The sequence below is a fragment of the Momordica charantia genome (assembly GCF_013281855.1).
Source record: "Momordica charantia cultivar OHB3-1 chromosome 9 unlocalized genomic scaffold, Mcharantia_2.0 BLBB01000009.1, whole genome shotgun sequence".
Classification (NCBI taxonomy): Eukaryota; Viridiplantae; Streptophyta; class Magnoliopsida; order Cucurbitales; family Cucurbitaceae; genus Momordica; species Momordica charantia.
The window spans coordinates 18,392,856-18,410,320 of record NW_028275167.1 but is presented as its reverse complement, the minus strand read 5'-3'; positions in this window follow the sequence as shown (position 1 = coordinate 18,410,320).

Sequence of the window (17,465 nt, the reverse complement as noted above, 5' to 3'; positions counted from 1 at the left end):
TATTATAGTAGTATAATATATTATTTTATATTATAATGATTATTATATTTTATTAATTAAATACACGAATCAATATAATATAGATTTAAATAAGTAAAACTAAGTTTTAGAATGTAAAATTATGAGCATTTATTTTAAAAAATGTTGATAAGTTGAAAATGGTAAAAAGTAGAGAAAAAAGAAGTAATGAAATTCTTATTAAGTAAAACATTGTTGAAACTTAACTCTTAACTAATAAAATTTTAAATGCACCAAATCAATAAAAGTGTGAAATTTATAAATTTTGAAGGTGAAAAGTTGTCATTTCACTATTTTGAAATATTTTATCTTTACTTATAACTATTAACTATAAAGCTTTAATTGAGTTTAAATTTTAAATATTTAACTATCTAATTTGAACAGGATAATTGAATTACATATCTATTGATTTATCATCATTTTGTCAATGAATAGTGACATTTTTTAATATTGTATGGTGAAGGAAAAAGGATTACGTGCATTTGCACGTGCTAATACACTAGTATTTTAAAACTTGTACCTTCATATTTTCTCCAAATTAACTTTTTAGACACCACTTATTTTGATATTTTCAACAATGCCACTGTTCCACTGAGTTTATTTTTGTAATAATATTATTAACCTGACGTATTTTTTTTGCCTGTTGATTTTTATTTTATTTTAACCTAACTGTACCTATTTTTCTTTACAAATTTAATTCCAAAATTTCCAAACCTATCTCTCAATTTCTAACTAAATACTAGATTTGGTTATAAATCATCAATAAAACATAATTAAGCAACATTTAACTTCAATAATATCATTCAAATTACTTCCATCAATCTTCAGTATCTTGTTGACCATAAAAATGAACCATTTCCCATCATTATTAGCTAAAAAGACTTACATATTCTTAACGTATAACATGCATAAAATATTTCTAGATAGTTTGCAATATATGGTACTTTAGGAAAAACACGAGAAACATGTAGTCAAAGTTGGAAGAAAATCACGAAATTCTGTTTTGCAAAAAAAGCGCCTGACACTTTTTGACATGGTCAAACTTACAACGTGTGTTTCACTTAATGAAGAGCAATGAAGTCGTTTCCAATATGTTTAAGTGAAGCAAAAACAGTGAGTCCAAGTCAATGAGAGGTTGTTTGGACAATCTCAACCTATTTCCTCCTAAAATGGTGGGAAGTTCAACCTCATATATAAGGGAATCTATCCCCCAGTAGCAAATCATCTCATTTTCATCTTCATTTGTTTCATTCTTAACTATAGTTCTCGTTCATAAGCTTTGGAGTTCATAGGAGTTATGTTTTAGTTGTTCTTTCCTTGTATTTTCACATTTTTACTTATTGTGTTGCTTTTAATTCAAGTTCTTACTTTCGTTCTTCATCTATTATGTTCTTCTAAAGTTCTTAAGCGAGTTTACACTCCCCTCACGCTCTAAATAGAAGAGGGTTAAACTAGAGCTCCCTGTATGTCGTTATTATTCATTTAAATTCAATGGAAATTCCTTCGTTTATGTTTTCGTGCGTTTTCTTTCCCTTAATTATGCACTAATTTATTTATCAACCTCTCTATGGAATGCCTTAGCCAAAATGATTTGATTTTCAACATGCTCGAGATTTGCCCAGATTGTGCCTGGCGCAATCTTGTATTGGTTTCTAAAAATTTCTCTTTACGTCCTTTTTCCATTTTGCCATTGGGAATTTGATTTATGCACTAAAGCCCAATTCTGAGAAGGGTGAGTTAGGTAAAATAATAGGAAGCCAATATGGGATGTAACTTAGACATAAGTGCATAAAACATGGTCCTAGACATAAGACCTTTGACCCATAAATGCAAATGAGTTGATAAATACTTTCTAGGATTGTAATCACACATAGAAATATGATTGTAGGTTACTCTAGCCTCTACAGCAACCAAAAGCGGTTCATGAAATAGTAGAACTCATATTCCAAAGATTAGCCAAATTGAGGCTGGCGCAATGTCCCCAACGTGTGTATCTTCCATATTTTCCATCAAAGCTAAGGTAGGAAGTAGAGAGGCTGTATTTTATAACATTGCTTGATATTTGAAATCACAAACAACAACTTTTTCATCATTTTCTTCATAAACCACAATTGCATCTTTGAACCATTTCACTTATCAAGTACAAGTCCCTGAGCATTCGAGCTTTGATTACTCCCAAGTATTACTTGTGACGATGTATGCTTGCACGTGTCTCTTATCTTTAAAGGTAGAGAAAGACCCAACAGAGCTCACCATGGCGCATGGGATACCACCTCCAAAGGCTAAACCTTTGCAAAAAGGGTCTACGGTGTGAGCCTAGCTAGGGGACCACCTAAGGCAAAGCCTAATGAACTAGCCTTTCCTAAAATAGCTCACCTCAACAAGCCCATGTTGGGAATAACATTATAAAACAAACATTTTGCCATAAATTGTCTCACATGGAAAGATTATCCCTCAGGAAGAGGCTTTATAAGCTAAAGCCTTGTAGTGGATTTGTAAACATGGTTTCAGATAAGCCTAAACTATGGGCTACACGTGCGTCGGTTCAACTACTCGGATATTGCATATGCTATGAGTAGATCGAGTAGATGTACACATACCCATGGTAATGAACATTTGACTACTCTACATCGTTTGTGAGACATGGAGCTGTGAAACAGTTACTAAGAGATAAATCCATAGCCTTTCTTTTGAGTGATTTGTGTATGAACTTGATAGATGTATTTAAGCATTATGTAAATCCATAGCTCTTCTTTTGGGTGGTCTGTGTATAAACTCGATCGTAGTAAAGTGTTATGTGAATCCATAAGGCTTCTTTGGGTAGTTCTTGTATGGACTTGATGGATAATGTTCAAAGTCTTCCTAGCTCAGGTTTTCAGTGGTTTGTCTATGATAGCTAGACATGATGAAGCAATAAACATGATTGTGAAGGTGAAGCCGCCTTATTTGAAAGAGTTGATGAGTCTCTTTCTAAAGCTTTCACGATGACACAAGGTGTTTATGTGCATGGTCAATAATAGCACTCGACGAATATCACATAATAGAAATCTAGGATAAAAACATGTTGTGGGACTCTAACCATAATTACTGGCAGTTCAAGAGGTAACTAACTTTCATTACTATTGTTATTGCGCTACTTCACTATGGATTAATTCAAATTGAAACACATTAATGTTTAAGTATACTACTTTCCTTTTTGCTTAGAAAATCGTTTTTCTCTCTTCACTTATTTTACTATTCGTCATTCGTGATGGATTTTTTGGATTGACATTGTAAAGTAAATCTTTAGCTATGAATTGTCTTACATGGGAAGATTATCCATTGGGAAGAGGCTTTATAAGCTACAGTCTTGTAGTAGGCTTAAAAACATGGTTTGAGGTAAGCCTAAACCATGGGCCACACGTGTACTACTATTGCTGTTCAACAGCTTGGTGAAACGTACGTGGTAGAACATTGACAGTAAAAGGATACGTGGAAAGCTTAGAGGGTTTAGATTTTTGAGGTTTTTATTTTTTTACAAAATCAAATTCCATTTTGGGTCTTTCCCACATTATACATTCAGTGCTCCCCAGCTACTCTTTTAACATATCTTCCTCTTCTCTCCCTCTCTCCTCAATCTGTGTTTTCTTAAGGTTTTTCTGAGCTGGTTTGGTTCCACTCCATTTCGATGAATGCATGTAGGAGTCAGAGATCGTGTTAACCTTAGGGAGCCTTTCGAGAGTACAATGATTTAGCACCAAAGTCGTGTTGATTTTTGCTTTCAAGATAGTGGTTCTGTCCATGATATAACGACACTTACATATTGTTCCTATTTTGTCCTTCTTTCAGCAGCACAAACGATGAGTGGATGTCAAATAGCTCATCTTAGCACAAGTCGTAGGACCACCCCAAGGTTGAGCCCAAAGGATGAGCTATTCCTAAAGGAGCCCATGTTGTTGTAAAGCCTTAGGACCACCCCAACGTAAAGTCCAACTAATATGTCCTTGCCAAATGAGTACACCTTGTAGAAGCCTTGAAGACCACTCCAACGAAAAGCCCAAAGAATGAGTCCTTGCAAAATGGGCTCACCTCGGCACAAGCCTTAGACCACTGATAACTCTAAAAAAGAGAGTTATTCTAGTGTATATTTTGGGGTTTTTATGCAAAGAACTGTCAAAGTGTATCCATTTTAGCTCTTAAATATCATTGATAATATTAGAAAGTAGAACTCGAGCTAAAGTCCCATGTCTTGATTGCTTTGGCTAAATATTGAGCTAAATGCTCTTATTTATGACATAAATGTACTTGTTTTGAAGCAGAAGATAAAACATGAAGAGAGTGCTAAGCCCAGAGAAGAGTGAATGAAGCATTTGTAAGGCAGAGTAGACGAAGGCTGGAGCGAAGCAATGCTGCATGGAGTTACGACACAGTTACTAGCCAGACACGGGAATTTACCATGTTCGTACAAACTTCAACTGGGTGTTCGAAATACCGGATCCGATATAAAAGGGACATGTTACCCTAGTCGACACACAAAGATCTCAAAGGAGACACGTTTTTTAGAGCTAAAACGACAAGGAGGAGGAATCTCTCCATTTTCGGGGGAGAAAGCTGACGACAGAGGGGGATATTCGACTGCTGCATCAAGCTGTCATCTTCTTTCTCGGTTTTCTGCTACTTCCCTGAAATGGGTTGTCTTCTTCCTTTGCCCATTGCATTTTCTTCTCTTTCCATGAGCTAAACCCCACTTCGGGGGAGATTTTCATGTTGTAACTGATAAACAACTGAACCTCTAGCTGCTTCATTTGTTTCTAAATAAAGTTGTTTCTATTTCTTAAATCTTACCTAACATTGTTGGCCATACTGTTCTGTATGCTAGCTTCTATATTGACCTGTGAGGGCTTACGGATTAGCGATTTGCTTTGTTTGTCATTAGTACTTTTTTATAGTAATTTGTGGATGCTCAGGAATCGTCTCCCCTAATCATGCTTAGAACTTGTTTGTATTGCTTGGAAACTTAGCAACAAGAGTTGTGGGTATCCATGTTTGAGTGTCTCGGAAGGGAACCATGTCGAGTTGAGCACTAATGAATGTTGTCTTGCTAGGGGTGGGTTAAGAAGTCAGTGAAAACATGTTAAGTTTCCTCAACTTTTCCATATCTATTATCCCACATTTTCGCTATTCTGTGCTGTAACTTTTTTCTGTTATCAGTTTTTCGAGGTGTTTGATGTTGAGATCATTTACTGTTTTGTTTATGAAATTTCTTTTACATATAATACAATCATCTATATTTCTTTGTTTTTACATTTTAGTATCTGCGAATATAGTTTAGAATATAATCCAAAGTCCTTATGAATTCGACCTCGTTTCGTGCTACAATCGGCAATTTCGTGTATAATCGTACGTGTTGTCAACACGGTTGTGTGGATGCAACAACCACTCTAAGACAAAGATGTTCGAATTCGCAGTGCATAAATTGCTACAAGTAATATAACACTATAAGAAAATTGACTTTTAGTTTAAGTTCTCAACTGACATCATATATATACAATGTTAGTTTCGCAAACGTCATTAACTACGGCGCCATTGTAGCTTACAATGTTCGTTACTAAATCATGTCAATTGTGAATCGACATCACATTAACCTACATTTTAGGTCAACGATATCTTATTTCAATGTCAGTTCTCAACCGACATTGACATGTTGTCATTGTAGCATACGATGTTGGTTATTTATAATGTCAGTTCTAATTGAGTACATTGTTTTTACAAAAAATAATAAAATATTGTATATGTCATATCAAAATACCTATAAACCCTATATCAAATTCATTCAAACAAACAAAATAATACAATAATCTTGAGAGAAATAAAAGTTCAACAGTCGTCACATTTATACATAGGTTTTATAAACTACAAAATTTTATTAAGTAACAAAACATTTAGTTTATTGAAGTTAAACGAGCAAAATGATAAGTAGCTCATTGATACAACTAGCACATATGTATATCTATAGTATATATAAAAGCTAGGATCTGGAGAAACTTTTTTTTTTGTCATTTTTGCCCCCTTTTTTTTACCATTTTCAATATAAATTTGGAGATATAGTCATTTTATATGCAACTATTGGATTTCCTATAATTATAAATAGATGTTTATTCGAATAAATGACACAATAACACAATAAATAAAAACAATCTCATTTCAAATTCCAACATCGGAATTAAATTCCCCGAGTCAAATTTGAAAGGATGAACATGGTAAATATTCCATGAATTTTGTCATTACATATATATAATTACCCATACTATTATCACATGCAATGCTAATAAGGAAACAAAACGGTCAAATTAATTACAAAGCTTTCACCCTTAATCAATTACTCGTAAAAACTCTCATAAATCTCCATCTTATTTCTTCCACTATTTAATCAAATTCAAACAAACAAAACATTAAATTAATTAAAAAAAATCCCACCCTTAATCAATTACTCATAAAACTCTATAAATCTCTCTCTTATTTCTTTCACTATTTAATCAAATTCCAATGATCTCATTCTCCATTTTTACACCCCCAAACAAAAACTCATATACGGCCGTTTTTTCTCTATCTACTCTCTCTCCTCTTATTCTTTGCCACCACCGATTATGGCTTCTCCGTCAAACTCATCAACTGAGATTCCTCAATTTGCTGTTGTTCAACTCTTGGAAGACCCACTACAACCGCCTCACTGATGCCCCCATCCGCTCTATCCGCTGTCGATTATTTATTCTTTAGTGGTTTTAAAATGTTCCCGTCATGAACCATAAGTTTGAAACAATTTACTCTAATTTATGATAATTTTGTCATTCCATTTTTTAGTTGCATGTCAATTGTGCCCTTGATGTTTCATCTTCCTTTTTTTCATTTATTTCATGCCCCCACACATTTAAAATAAAACTATAAAGTTTCACATGCATCGCACGTGTTTCTTACCAGTAACATATAAATGGTTTAAAGTTGTAAAATAAATCATAGAATGGGATGAGGAGAAACTTTTTCATTTATTGACCAGTGTATAGAATATATAAAAGGTTGGATGAGGAGAAACTTTTTTTTGTCGTTTCTGTCCTTTTTTTTTTAACTTTTTCAATATAAATGTGGAGGCAAATTAGTCCTTTTACATTACATTATATGGAATTTTTTAATATAATTAATTGAGGGAACTAAATTGTGGTATAATTATTGCATGAGGTGAGATTACATGCTAAGGAAATAAATCGTTTTTCTTCACATGCTTTTATCATTCTCTCTTTCCTTTCAAAATCCTTAAGTTAAGGGTTTTTTTAGTACAATATGTGGGGTGGGGATTTGAATTCTCAACCTTATGGTTGGATACACGTGCCTCAACCTTGGTTGACAAATTAAGAGTTTAATTTCGGGATAATTTAAGATTTTATTTATTGTTTTGGTTTATGTAAATAAAAAAAATCAAAGATGAATTTGTATGAATTCGAAAATTGAAATTTTATAAAATATGACCAATTAATGCTAACGATTTTACCTCTCCTTCCCAACGCCTGTTTCTATTTGTTTCGCTTCAAACTCCTTGAATTAAGAGTTTAATTTAGAGATAATTTAGGGTTTTATTTATTTATTTTCTTTAAATTAAATAAATAAAATGGATTTGTATGGATTTGTTTAAGAAAATGGAATTTTCTAAATAACTGACCATTAATGCCAACATTTGAATTCATTTTTTGTTCTTGTATAAATCTCAAAATTTATGCCTCTTCCTCTAGCATTTATCCTTCTCTTTCTCTTCCACTTCCAAATTGAAAAGGGGAAGAACAATGTTGTAGTGGAGAATTGGGCAACATAGGAAGGTGATTAAAAACGCACAGTAGATGTAAGCAACGAAGGGCAAAATCGAGAAATCGAGATCCAAAATAAGAGATAACTAAGTTGTTTGAGGGAGAGGTTTATTGAAGCTATGCTGTAGAGATTTACTGTAGATGCAAAGACCCACCGTTACATCTGAAACAAGTGAGCCATATCAATGCGTGAGTAAAGATATAAACCAAGTTATGAGTGGCGACCTTACCAATCATGGTAAGGTCGGTAAGGAGAGTGAGAAAACTATGTGGGTGATGGTGAGGAGAAGGAAGAGAGATGAAATATTAATGTTTTTTCCTTTGAATTATTTTGTTGCCATGTCAATAAAAAAAAACAACTATTTGTATCACTCTCACTACATCGACAATTTTATTATTGTAATAAAACGAAAAGTTTATTGTTTTAATCCCACACAATCGTATCATTTTGGTCTTGACTTATTGTTAAGTGAAAAAAAAAAGCTTATGATTCAAATTCAATAACAAATAACAAATAATAATAATAATAATAAAATTCACTTAAAAAGATTATTTGAAAACAAACCAAATGAATCATAATATTTTATTATTAAAAATAGGAAAGATTATTAGCAAATATGTTTAAATCAAGTTATTTAAATTTGTATTATTTTAATAATTTACTTTAAATTAAATTTAAAACAAACCTCTTGAATTTAAGTAAAATTAATTTATGTTATAATTCTTAGTTATCTTATTATTTTAATATTTTTTTTATACACAACAAATAAAACTACAAAATTTCATGTGCATCGCACGTATTGCTAACTAGCCTTTCTAAATGAAGTTTGCAACATATTTAACACACTCATCTTGTACCTAGTCACTAGAACTATGTATATGACTTTTTTGAATTGAATTGCATGAAAAAACAGTGATAATAATATTATTATTTTAAATATATAAAGTATTTTCAATCATTTCAACTTAATTATAAAATGTAATTATATTTCACTATATAATTAAACATTATGTTCACGTGTCTTCAAATTTTGGGAGCAAATAAACTTTAGTATTACGCATGTCAATAGAACATGGACAAAGAAATGTGATATTGTTAGATTTTGGCAAAATATTGGAATGAAAGTTGTCCAGCATAGGAAAAGTACAAGAATGGTCTCTTAGTGCTAGAAGTTGTCCCACATTGGAAAGGTATAAGAGGAGGATGTGTTCCAACTACGACTCATGACCTTGGGTTTTAATAATTCTATTTGAAATATTTTAAGCCTGGTATACCAGCATTAGTTAATTGAGCAGTATTTGCTTTGAGAGAGTGTTTTGTATAATTGGGATTGGGGAGAGAAATTTGTGTGATTGTAATAATTTATCACATAGTGAATTTTTCTTGCGGGCTATGCTTTTTTCTCCGGTTTGGAGTTTTCCACATTAATTCTCATGTTTCTTTATTTTATTTCGTTCTTTAAATATCTCAGTTATTTTCTTCTTATTCTTATGGTAGAAGTAGAGGATTTTCCCCATCAGGTGGGATTAGAGCTGTAGGTTTGTAGTTTTTAGAATTCGAAAGTATGCTCTGTGGTTGTAGCATTGTCTGAACCTTCACATCATAAAAGATTTCTTGAAACAAGCTACGGTTCTGTAAATAGTGTTTGTTCACTATTTGCAGATTCGCCAAGAGTGTGGAGCAAATATTGTTGGGTATGTTGCCCTAAACTCGTAGTTTGTATTTTGTAAAAACAAATGTCTATTTAATAAAATTTTATTCAATAAATTTGTTGTTGAATCATAGCTTTGCATTGTCCAAAATCCAATAAACTAAACATCCAAGGTTATTTTTGATGTAATCGGGACAGTATATATACTGGGTATATAGTTGATATACGGGGTATATATTTGATATACCTCTGATATATGAATGGATAATGTCCCGTGAATAACCTAAATAGTCTATAGTATATGGATAAGGCTGGGTACCTTATCCTGGCAACACTATGGATACGGCCCACTCTGTAAAGGTTACAGACGACTCGATCCAGGTCGTTCGTGTGGAGACATGCGAGTGGGGGTATCCTATACAATGAGTTTGTATAAGACCGGACCGCGAAATAGGCAATCTTTAGATGTAACACCGTTAACTAATAGATTGCTATTTCTTAGGATGACCAGACATCTCATTCTCAATCTTGAGTGAGTTATGGACTCCTGCCCGTGAGGGCTCGTCCTTTGATCTGTATGGGTGAGAGTGGCCCGAGTCGCTGACTCAACATTCCTACCATTTTGGGGACGAGACCGAGTGGGGAGCTGGGAACATAACTTCACAAGATAGAATTCACTCCTCTCCGACTTTCGGGGAGCAGATGAGTGTTCCCTTAAATGCTGACTCCGGGACTTGAACAAGGGGCCCCACCCTCTCATTGGCCGAGAGGGACTTCCGGTTATTGGTTGGACCATAACCGGGTTGTTCACTAGAGAAGCAGTGGTGCTTAAGGAGTAAGATGTAACTCAGGGGTAAAACGGTAATTTGACCCAACTTGAGTTACGAACACTCGTGAAGTATTGACTCGTCATTAATGGTCGTATATCCATGAACACGAAAACATTCTGCAGTGAGAAGAGTGCAACTGCGGGTCTTTAGTGGAATGACCCGTAGTTAACGACTCTAGATTAACTCGGTCAATGAGTTTGACCGATTAATCTTGCATCGTTGGAACTTCGGATCTATAGGTCCATTAGGTCCCCTTGCTAGCTCATAACGGATAAAACAAGGATCAAATTTTTTGAAGAATTTGAATTGTTCAAATTACTTAAGGGATTATATGTATATTGATACATTATAATATATGTAGTTGTAAATCAAAACTATATATTATGAGAGATATTATTTGAATGTGATTCAAATAGAATTAATATGAATGAGATTCATATTAAAACTATAGATTAAAAATAATGCGCATAAGATGTACATTAAAACTGTAGGTTATACGAGAGAAATGTTTTAGAATATGATTCTATTTTTATAATAAATAATTAAGTGTTAATTATTTATGTATATATATTTATTAATTATTAATTGGATTAAGAATTAATTATATTAATTAATTTGATAAATTAATTATTATATATATATGTACATTATTATTATATATATTTTTTAATTATTATTATATATTATATATATATATATTAATATTAATATTAATATTAACTACCCTGCAAAACTGCAGGCGAGTGAGGGGTGGCTAGTTACCCCACGTCATGGTTGTTCTTCTTCAATGGTTGAAGAAAATAGGACATTTAAAAAAAAAACCCATTGATTTTCTCTCAAAGATCAAGCTCTTTCTCTCAATTTTTCCCTCTCGTTCCAAAGGTGCTACCACAAGCACGATCCCGAGACCCAAGAGGATAGCGAGGAAGATCCGGTGGTGGTGTTCGAGGGGAATTCACTGAAGAAACGTTCTTCAAAGGTTTGGAATTTCCCCTGTATTTTTCTTGTTTAGATTTCGATTTTTTGTCCCAAAAAATCAGCAACGAAAATCCGCTTCCGCTCCGGGATTAACATCCCTTCAATTGGTATCAGAGCCAAGTTGTAGTTCTGATTTTTTTGGGACAAAAAACGCTGGATTTATTGGGTGATTTCACATTTTCGAAATATGGGTTTGCGGGTTGGAAAATTTCCGGTTTTTGGCATTTAGATAGCGTTTTTCTTCGTGATTTGATTATGTAAGGGCCCGGTGTTTTGGGCATTAAGTTTCTGCATTATTTCTGTAAGTCCGGTTCGCTCGAAAGTTGTTCGTGGAGTCGAATTGGTTAAAAGTTGCAGAAAATAGCGAAGAAGACGAAGCAGACTGCACAGACAGCGCCATGGCGCTGCGGGACAGCACATAGCGCCACGGCGCTGCACTGTAGCGCCGCGGCTCTGTGCAGCGCCATGGCGCCATGCCAGGGCGCCACGACGCTGCCCTTAGGCGTCGAGGCACTGTCTCGGGTGTTTTCGACACGGTTTCGAGGCTCCGGTTCGCGGTTCGAGGGTGGATGCAGTCGGTTTTCTTATTTTTTATTATTTCGTTTTCTTAGGGTGACAAAAACTGTTCCAAATTTGCTATTTAATTATTTTATGCATTATGTATGTATATTTTAATTAAAATCATATAGCATATTGTATGCCATATAGTTTTAAAATCCCACCATAGGTTATATGCATAATATGTATGTTTGATATATAGTTTGTATGTATGGTCATGCATCATATAGTTATAAATGTTATAATGTATGTATGCATGTTTTATTTTCATAATTAATATAAGTGTTGTATTAATTAGATGAAAATAAAGTTGCATTGAGCATGACATTATTTTGGATAATATAATTGTTATATTAATGTATGCTTTCAATGCATGTTTATAGTTTTAATTTCTTAAATTTTATAAGAGTTATAAAATGTGGTAGATAGAAATTAAAATCTATAATAAAGAGTTGCATGCAAACATAAGGTCTAAGTTAATTAATTTTAAAGGGATTTAAAATTAATTAGACCTTAGGTTATATCTTCTAATGTGATTAGGGGGTAGTCTTTTATTTTGTTTTAACTAGGTTTCAAATGAAATAATAAAAGACTAAATATAAAGTGTTGTCTATAAGGGAACCCTGTCTAAGGAAGGTTCTGTCTAGGTTGAGGTATTTAAGCTGACCGTAAGAGAACACCTCTACCTGGGAATCGACCTGGGGGTTGAATTAGTCAATATTTTATATATACAAGCAATAATGTCATTGGTTTATTAAAGTGTTTAACGAACTAAAAAATTATTGTACAACTTCTGATATAATAGTTATATTGGGCCAACTAAAAATTCACTTAGTTAATTTCACTAAGCCGGGATTTATCTAAGTAATATACCCTAGTCTTAGAATACTAAGTGGGAGCAAAAGAGAATATGTAATATACAGCGTATATATTTGATATACAAAGTATATATAACATACTTTACTCTCTCTCTCACGTTCTCCTTTAAATTCACGCTGTGAGTTCCATGCTCGGCCTCGTGTCGCCCTGGGCGCGGCCTCCCTACGGAAGTTGTTTGCATGGTTCAATATCGAGGTGAATTGAGATAGTGTTCATAGTAAGTGGGAGAAGGACGTGTGACAATCAATCCTGCGTTTCCGCCATTGGTTTGCACCGTGAGGTTTCATACATGACCTGCGTGTCGTCCTGGAGCGACCATCCCTACGGAAGGTTCATTGTATGAAAATCAAAATCAAGGCAAACTCCAGAAATAGATAGGAGTCTCTTAGGTTTTGCTCCAATATTTTCCTTCCCTACGGTAGGATTATTGGGGTGGATCTCTGAGGTCCGAAAATGTTGGGTCACACTTACGAGGAGTTGTTAAGTCAGTTAGCAATTTCCTGACCAAATAAACGATGACTAAAATTTATAGGAATAAGAGTTATTCTAGTGTAAAATTTAGTTGAGAATGTCTCAATTCAGTGAAGGGGTACCTATCCACTAAGGAGATCATGGACTCGCTGCAGAGTATGTTTGGACAACCGTCCTCACATGCTCGACATGAAGCCCTTAAGTTCATTTACAACTCCCGCATGAAGGAGGGTTCATCACTGCGAGAACACGTTATCAACCTGATGGTCCACTTCAACGTGGCTGAGTCGAACGGGGTCGTCATAGACGAGCAGAGTCAGGTCAGCTTTATTCTGGAATCTCTTCTGAAGAGTTTCCTTCCATTCCGCAGCAATGCGATTATGAATAAGCTGGAGTACACTCTTACCACGCTCCTAAACGAGCTGCAGACCTACCAATCTCTTATGAAATGTAAGGGACAAGAAGGGAAGGCAAATGTTGTCACCTCAAAGAGGTTCAACAGAGGATCGTCTCTGGAACCAGGTATGCGCCATCTTTTTCTGGAAGTAAGACTTTTAAGAAGAAGAAGGCTGCTGGTAAGGGGTCTAAACCTGACTCAGCTGTTGCTGCTCAGAAAGGCAAGGTCAAGGTTGCAGAGAAAGAAAAGTGTTTCCACTGCAACATGGACGGGCATTGGAAGAGCAACTGCCCAAAGTACTTGGCCGAAAAGAAGAAAGCCAACGAAGGTAAATATGATTTACTTGTATTGGAAACATGTTTAGTGGAGAATGATGACTCCGCCTGGATACTGGATTCAGGAGCCACTAATCACGTTTGTTCTTCATTTCACGGAATTAGTTCCTGGAGGCAGCTTGACGCCGGAGAGATGACTCTCAAGGTCGGAACGGGAGAGGTCGTCTCAGCTGTGGCAGTAGGGGAGCTCAAGTTGTTTACAAACAAGAATATGTATATATTATTAGATAATGTGTACGTTGTTCCTAAAATTAAAAGGAACTTAATTTCAATTTCTTGTTTGTTGGAACAGATGTATTCAATTTCATTTCATTTAAATGAAGCGTTCATTTCAAGAAATAGTGTTAATATTTGTTCAGCTTTACTTGAAAACAACTTGTATGTGCTAAGACCAACCAAAACTAAAGCAGTTTTAAATACCGAGTTGTTTAAAAATGCTAGAACTCAAAATAAAAGGCAAAAAGTTTCTCAAAAGGAAGATACCTATCTTTGGCACTTAAGATTAGGTCACATTAATCTCAATAGGATTGGAAGGTTGGTTAAGAATGGCATTCTAACTGAGTTAGAAGACGATTCTTTACCACCATGTGAGTCTTGTCTTGAAGGCAAGATGACTAAAAGACCTTTTACTGGAAAAGGTTATAGAGCCAAAAAGACCTTAGAACTTATACATTCAGACCTTTATGGTCCGATGAATGTTAGAGCTCGAGGAGGGTATGAATACTTCATCTCTTTTATCGATGATTATTCAAGGTATGGTTATTTATACCTAATGCAACATAAGTCTGAAGCCCTTGAAAAGTTTAAGGAGTACAAGACTGAAGTTGAAAATCAATTAGGTAAAACCATTAAAACACTTCGATCAGATCGGGGTGGAGAGTATATGGACTTGAGATTCCAGGACTATATGATAGAACATGGAATCACGTCCCAACTCTCAACCCCTGGTACACCTCAACAAAACGGTGTATCAGAAAGGAGAAACAGAACCCTGTTGGACATGGTTCGATCAATGATGAGCTATGCTCAGTTGCCTAACTCGTTTTGGGGTTATGCAGTGGAGACTGCAGTTTATATTTTAAACGTAATTCCATCAAAGAGTGTTTCTGAAACAACCTTTGAGTTGTGGAAGGGTCGTAAACCTAGTTTACGTCACTTTCGCATTTGGGGATGCCCGGCACACGTGATCATGACTAACCCGAAGAAACTGGAACCTCGTTAAAAAGTATCCCTATTCGTAGGTTACCCTAAAGAGACGAGAGGTGGTCTCTTCTTCGATCATAAAGAAAACAGAGTGTTTGTATCGACAAATGCTACATCTTGGAAGAAAGCCATGTTCGAGATCATAAACCACGGAGTAAGGTAGTAATTAACGAGATTTCCGAAGAGGCTACAAACACGTCAACAAGAGTTGTTGATCAAACTGGCACTACAACAAGAGTTGTTGATGAAGCCAACACATTGCGTCAGTCACATCCACCTCAAGTGTTGAGGGTGCCTCGACGTAGTGAGAGGATTGTGTCACAACCTGACCGCTATGTGGGTTTAACTGAAACTCAAGTTGTCATACCTGATGACGGCGTCGAGGATCCATTGACCTACAAAAAGGCAATGGAAGATACTGACAAGGACAAATGGGTCAAAACAATGGACCTGGAAATGGAGTCGATGTACTTCAATTCCGTTTGGGAACTTGTAGATCAACCTGACGGGGTAAAACCCATAGGGTGGAAATGGATCTACAAGCGAAAACGAGACGCCGAAGGAAAGGTACAGACCTATAAGGCGAGACTTGTGGCAAAAGGCTACACACAAAAGGAAGGGGTGGACTATGAAACCTTCTCCCATGTAGCTATGCTTAAGTCTATTAGAATACTTTTGTCCATTGCCACATATTATGACTATGAGATATGGCAAATGGACGTCAAGACTGCTTTTCTGAATGACAATCTTGAAGAAAGTATATATATGTCTCAACCCGAAGGGTTCATTGAACATGGTCAAGAGCAAAAAGTTTGCAAGCTTAAATGGTCCATATATGGACTCAAACAAGCATCTCGATCTTGGAACATAAGGTTCGATACTGCGATCAAACCTTATGGTTTTGACCAAAACGTTGATGAGCTTTGTGTATACAAGAAGATCGTCAACAACACCGTAGCTTTCTTAGTGTTGTACGTGGATGATATCCTACTCATTGGGAATGATGTAGGATACCTCACTGACATAAAGAAGTGGCTAGCAACTGAGTTCCAAATGAAAGATTTGGGAGAAGCTTAGTATGTTCTTGGCATCCAAATTCTAAGGGATCGCAAGAACAGAACGTTAGCCCTGTCTCAAGCAACTTATATCGACAAGATGCTTGTTCGATATTTGATGCAGAATTCCAAGAAAGGTTTGTTACCCTTCAGGCATGAAATTCATCTGTCTAAAAAACAATGTCCTAAGACACCTCAAGAAGTTGAGGATATGAGACGTATACCCTATGCTTCAGCAGTGGGCAGCCTGATGTACGCTATGCTGTGCACTAGGCCTGACATTTGCTTCGCGGTAGGGATGGTCAGTAGGTACCAATCCAACCCAGGATATGATCATTGGACTGCTGTTAAGGGAATCCTCAAGTATCTTAGGAGAACGAGGGACTACAAGCTCGTGTATGGCGCTAAGGATTTGATTCTTACAGGATACACTGACTCTGACTTCCAAACAGACAAGGATTCAAGGAAATCCACGTCGGGGTCAGTATTCACTCTTAACGGAGGAGCGGTAGTTTGGCGAAGCATCAGACAAGGATGCATCGCAGACTCCACGATGGAGGCGGAGTATGTTGCAGCTTGTGAAGCAGCAAAAGAGGCGGTTTGGCTTAGAAAGTTCTTGACAGATTTGGACGTTGTTCCAAATATGAACTTGCCCATCACAGTTTATTGTGATAACAGCGGTGCTGTGCCAAATTCTAAAGAACCTCGAAGCCATGAGAGAGGCAAACACATCGAAAGGAAGTACCACCTTATATGGGAGATAGTGCAGCGAGGAGATGTGATTGTCACGAAGATCGCTACAGAGCACAATATTGCTGATCCTTTTACAAAGGCACTCACGGCTAAAGAGTTTGAGGGCCATCTAGAAAGTATAGGTTTACGAGCTTTGTACAGTTAGTCTAGGGCAAGTGGGAGAAATGTAAATGGGTATAGTGTATGCCCTAGTTTATTGTATTTTCCCTTTGCTTTATGATAATTTACACCCCACTCAAGTTTAGTTCAAGTGGGAGTTTGTTGGGTGTGTTGCCCTAAACTCGTAGTTTGTATTTTGTAAAAACAAATGTCTATTTAATAAAGTTTTATTCAATAAATTTGTTGTTGAATCATAGCTTTGCATTGGCCAAAATCCAATAAACTAAACATCCAAGGTTATTTTTGATGTAATCGGGACAGTATATATACTGGGTATATAGTTGATATACGGGGTATATATTTGATATACCCCTGATATATGAATGGATAATGTCCCGTGAATAA